The sequence below is a fragment of the Culex quinquefasciatus genome, chromosome 2, assembly GCF_015732765.1.
Source record: "Culex quinquefasciatus strain JHB chromosome 2, VPISU_Cqui_1.0_pri_paternal, whole genome shotgun sequence".
In the NCBI taxonomy this organism is placed as follows: domain Eukaryota; kingdom Metazoa; phylum Arthropoda; class Insecta; order Diptera; family Culicidae; genus Culex; species Culex quinquefasciatus.
In genome coordinates this window covers 217,563,117-217,569,116 of record NC_051862.1, presented here as the reverse complement: position 1 = coordinate 217,569,116, position 6,000 = coordinate 217,563,117, and the positions used below count along the sequence as shown (strand labels likewise).

The window sequence follows — 6,000 nt, the reverse complement described above, 5'->3', positions numbered from 1 at the left end:
TTATTTGCGGGTTGATTCGAGCTGCATCGGTTCGGGACGGACAGTCGCGTGTAATTGTGACTTTTTGACTCTGGTGTGTTTTAGTTTTGTTTTTTTCGGTGATCGCAGTGTGCTGTGGGGAATTGGTGAATGGTTCGGAAGATTCGATACGCTTTCACGAGGAAGTTGTGGAGTAGTTTTTGATTGGTGCTTCGTTTTGCGACGTTGTAGTGGACGCACAGAAAAAAAGAAACACCATGTGGCATTCATTTACTTGCTGACCTTCGATCAAATTGTGCAGAATGTTTTAAAGGAAAACACACCTTATAACATTAAATGGTGAACGATGCAAATTCAAATCATATGATCGATTTTGTATATTTTGTAGATACATTTGTATATTAGGATTGTAGAACAATGGAAAAAAAATCAAAAGTACAAGATTATATAATCGATGAAAATATTTACCGCAATGATTGCAATTTCCATGATTGCTTTCTTTCATCCGATTGAAAATGTTTGTTTAGTTGACAGTCGTTTTCAAAACATTGCTGAAGGCTGTATGAAGTAAATCGCATAAAATAAGTAAAAAGCAATTTTGAAATCAAGTTCAAAAATAAAGTTAAATGATTAAATGAATCAATATTCGTAAGTCATAATTTCATTAAAAAAATCATAATAATACTAAATTGTTAATTTATGTGGAATGAAAAAAAATAGTAGAAATAAGATGTACAATCAACTGGGGTGAATTGGGACTACAATCTGAATAAATTGTGCATTAACAAGGCTTAAACAGCTGTTCTAATTTGCCTCGTGAGTCCCGATTTGCCCCAGATAACGATATTTTATAATTTAATTTTCTTTTTCTTAATTTTTTCATTGTTTCCTTATTACCCATCATAAAATAAACATGCTTTGAAAAAAGTAAATTTGTTTACAACATTTTAGTAGGCGGCTGTAAACTGTAATTAAACATGAAATTTTGCTGAAAAATTATGCTTATTTAAAATTTATTTTGCCATGTATTTTTCCAATCATATTCAAGTCGGGTCTTATTTTAAATAAACACTTTCTTATCTTTTCTTTGATATTTTGCAAGCTTTTGGCACAACAAATACTCGATTTTTTGTGATACTTTTGGTTCAATATTTTGGAAATTTAGCTTAAAATTTGAGGAAAAAGTTTATTTTATCTTGAATTTTGAAAATAAATAAGGCTTTTAAAAAATTAAAGTTAAGGTTTTTTTTTAGATTTTATACCGCATTTTTAAAGTTTTTTTCAGCAAAAAGTTTTATGAAAAATTGCTTAATATTAATAAATTCATGAAAAATGCCTAATGTTTTATGTCTTTTTCGATCTGCGGCAAAAAAAAACAATTTTGGAAAAAACCCTTAAACCCCCCCCCCCCTCCTTGATTCAAATTTCAAAAAAGTATTGTTATACAAAATATTCTAAATAATTAAAAATTGGCTTCTCTTTGATTGTTGCATGATACTTAAAAAAATCTTTTTGGAATTTTAATAATTAAATCAAACTTTAATTTTTACGTACACCTAGGGTGTGTACTACAAGTTAATAAAAAGAACTTTACAATATCTGGTTTTTTTAATGGTCCAATGAACGAATTTTATATTAATTAATATCATGAGAATCAAAACATCCAGAAAGCGAAAAAAAAAATTGAGTGCACCCATCAAAAAAAAAATCCCTAAAAATGCAGATACAGCATGATTCAAAAAAAATTGGAGTGGCGATTCCTTTGCAGAAATAATTTGATCCGTATTTTTTTGTTTCGCCATTAGGGTGACCTACGTCGTGTTAGGGGGGTCGAAAAAATTGTCATTTTTGGCCGCTTTTCGCAAAAAAAAACAATATTTAAAAAAAATCATGATCCCGCGCCTCTTACACCCAATTTTGCTCTCTTAGACGCAAATTAAAGGTTATTGATTGATTGATAATTTTCGCGTCATACTCTCGTTGTCATACGACCTTTTCCAATATAAGGCTGGAAATTTGAAACTCCAAACTATGCTTCTCTAAAAGTTCAATCAATCACCTTTCCTTAGCGTCCAAGAAAATGAATTCGGTTGAAATTGCGCGGAGTTATGATGTTTTAAAAAAAAAGTTTTTGCAAAAATCGCCAAAAAAAATCATATTTTGGACCACTCTAAAACGGCATAGTTATTTCGGCCAAGGAACACTCACTCTAATTTTGAGTCCGATCGGGCAACTTTTTTTCGAATCGTACTGTTACCTCGGGGTTTTTTATGCATTTTTGAAAATTTCTTACATTGGTTTTAACCATTGAGATAAGTATTTTTTTCTTATTCTTGCTTCGTAAATGAACTAATATATGATCAGCAACCATAGACCAATTTTCAAACGTTTTTGTTAAACCTACAGTCTACTTTTGTAGCTTCTCGCATTAAAAACAAAAAATATTTATTACGGAAAAGTACCTTATCAAAATTTCTGTTAACTACTTTTCGATAGGGATTGTCATAAGGATTAAATATTGTTTTTTTATATTTAAACTTAGTTAGTTTTTTTGGTTTTTCAGTAACATTTTCAAATTGTATTGAATTATTGAAAGTAATTAGGATGAATTTTACATTTATTTCTTAAAACCATTCAATATTTATCTGTATTATTAAAATTTGAAAGCATCGTCTTCAAGAATTATAATGATAGTTTATCAAAAAATAGTGAAATATTTTGGAAATTATTGCAATAAAATCTGATTAGCTTTAAAAACATCCATGGATTGTTTCTGCAAATATTGTTGGCGCCAAGCTTAGTTGATCTTCTATTTGTGAAATATATTTGCATCGACACTTTAGCCGTGATATTCAGACCAAAATATTGGATCAGTTGCGAATATTTTGTAAGCACTCCTCAAAAAACGCATGCTTATTGATTGTAATCACATGCAACAAATAATCTTTTCACACCATCGTACTCTACATCTAAAGTAGAAAACCACTCTTCAGCGTACCGTTTGATACCAAAGTGATCAATATTGGCAAATGGGGGCGTTTCACAGTTCCAAGGTCAAGTGTACTGTTTAAAAGTAGTTATTTTTATGTGTTGCCATTTTCTAATCTTCTAATAAAAAAAAATTTAGTGTAAAATATACAGACTATGATATAAATTTATGATTTTTAGAAAAAAAAAATGTGTGTTTTTATTCCTGTGTATGCTGTTCGTTCATAAACACCTTTGCCTGGTTAGAAAAATTGCATCACAATATTATCCAGAAGGGGGAGGTTGCACGATGGTGGTGCTGACCAAGATATAGATAACAGTAGATTGCACGAGGTGCAGCAGAATGCACCCAGGTGTACAATTACACGCGAGTGTTTGGTTTAGTGTGAATGTGGGAAGTGTTGTTGGGGAGAAATGAGGTTAAATTGATTAAGACTAATAGTTATTAACTAGCTTAACTTTGTATTCTCAGGTAACCCGTCAAAAGTGCTAAAATATACTGTTAAAAGTTGGAAAAAAGGAAGAAAAACAAAAAAAAAAAACTGACAAAGGATAGAAACGTGAAACCTAAACGGTTGAGCAGACAAGCGGACCACAAGTGTTAGTGATACCTTCCCCCTATTATAGACTGTCCAAACCAAAACCACCACACAATATTCCTTCCGGGGACAGAGAACGAATATCGATTTCAGTGTCTGCTACTTTAGAGAGTGTCGAGTACATAAAGGTGTTGTACTAAGCCTAAGCATACCAATTTGCCAAAGTGACAGAGAAGTATTGCGATACACGCACTTTGACTACGGGCCTAGAAAGGTTGTGTGTGGGGAGGAAAACTAACCTATTCGGCACACACCACAAAACGTCACAACCCTATTTATCCGGAGGAGGAAAGTTGTAAGTAATACTTCTACACATTTGTGTTGCATCATGCGTGTGTGTGCGCTTAGGTTGCACTTTTTTTCTGCACATGCATACTAAACTAACTGACTAGCGCTATCAATACTAATGGCACGCACGCAGTTGCAATCGGGAATGGGAATGTTTGTTGCCTGTTGAGAGGGAGAGGAAAAAAACCGGGAGAATCTTTGATTGATATCAAATTAGCCACCGAAGAAGTTCTAGACAATTAAGATGTTACATACACGAAAATCGATCAAATTTCTAAGTGTTGATATGAGCTCAGAATAGAATTTTCCAAAACAGTTATTTTTGAATTGTAAGTTTCACATTGTTGCTTAAATTCACTTGCAATTTTAATAAATCAAGAAAACATAAATAAGCAAAAAAATGGATAACATTTTAAAAAATAACACTTAAATCACAAAGGTGTTGAAAACTATACCTTTAATGCTAGGCAATTCTCTACAATTTTTTTTTGCATCTTTTAAAATATTCTTCAAATTGGCTAACTTCTTTATTTGACGTCCTAGCTAATCGAAGAGTTGTTGTACTTGATAAGCGATATCTTTAGAAGTTATTGACATACATGGTGACTAACTTCCAGGGTGTCAACCTAAATCTAATTTTGTCAGATGACGATTTAGGGCTTTGGTGTCATCGGCAAAGTTGTAGAGTTGAAAACTATGTTCTGAAAAGTATTGAAGAGCATAAAATCACACACTATGGTCGAAGACAACAAAATGTGTGTGCCTTTATTGAGGAGTTATAACTATTTTTATTGATTTTGAGCCTATTTTAAAGTTTCTATATATTTTTTTTTTAAAATGGTGCAATTTAGCGTAAACCCGCAAACCAAAACAAAGCACCTGAAAGTATTTTCAACTACATTTCCTGAAAATATCTCTGTGTCTTTCGGTGTCTGGTTTTAGATAAATCTCAATTTGAATTTGACGGTTTTTTTTTATCAATTTAATTATAGTTTTTACACGGAATCGAATTGAAACGTGGTGATAAACGGTAAATTCACAGGCAAATTGATTGGTATTTATGGCAAATACATTGTTTATGAAGTAAATAATGACAAAACATTAAAAAATTTGCAAATATTAAAAGAAATACTAAATTGCAGTAAAGAACATTTATTTTAAATTTTATGTCATAATATTTTGGGATTTACATATTTTTATCTTTTATTTAGAATGTTTGTCGTGATTTTCTTCACAAACAATGTATTTTCCATAAACATCAAACAATTGACAAATAATTTTACCGATTACTGTAGATCGTTTAAGTTGATGATAAGAAATCGTTGCATACAAAAACGTCTTCTTTAATTGCTAATAAATTTTGAGTATCAACTCGGATCGCTTTGCATTACACAACAAAATTGTATACCGTAAAATTTAACATAAGATTCTCAATCTTCACCAAATTTCCATCCAAAATAGCAAATTTTACCTTTCTCTATACAATTTTAACACATAAGCTTAATTTTTACTTTTTTCTTGTCACCCTACTGTCGCTACAAAAATGGTACGTAGACACGGCGTCTTTTTCAGGGGGGTAGTATTTTTTGAGAAATAGCAAGAAAACTGTCATATACATATGAAAGTGTGGAACATCCCCGTTCATTTGCGGGGCGAACGAAAATCTTTGGTCGGGAAAAATCAAAGTTATCCTCATTTGAAGTGTTTGAACTTTTTTCCTATGGGGCGAAATTTCGTCTATTTTAATTTAGTGTTGTTATAAATCTACATGGGCATGATTTATGGTTTAGATCATATAATTTCTTATGGGAAATGATGCAAGGAACATTTTTCCTGAAGCACGCAAAGTGATTGAAAATAAGGGAAAAAAGTTATTAAGGTTTTATTGAAAATTTGGGAGATTTTCTGATAAAATTGCACACCCCTTTCCCAAAAACCGCAATGTTTTTGATATTCAGATCATTATTTTGATGAATTCTTTTTTAAGAAATGTTTCTGGGCCCATTGAGTATATGAATCACTACAGAAAAGTGTAATTGGTTGGGTTTATGCTCAACTGTAAGTCACATTTATGAATTTTGAATTTCAAACGAATCAACATATTTTTGTGTGTTTTTGTTATAAAATGTACCGTTTTCATTGGATT

At 31.4% G+C, this 6,000-nt stretch overlaps 1 protein-coding gene across 1 annotated transcript in view; it reads left to right on the top strand.

The window, feature by feature from the left end:
* The first annotated feature begins 3,439 nt into the window (after positions 1–3,439).
* The window catches only part of LOC6046114 (ABC transporter G family member 39), a 99,958-nt gene continuing 97,397 nt past the window's right edge, over positions 3,440–6,000 (top strand). Inside the window, exon 1 of the mRNA XM_038251088.1 lies at positions 3,440–3,861. The gene's annotated coding sequence lies outside the window, so the exon portion shown is untranslated. The remainder of the gene's footprint in view (positions 3,862–6,000) is intronic.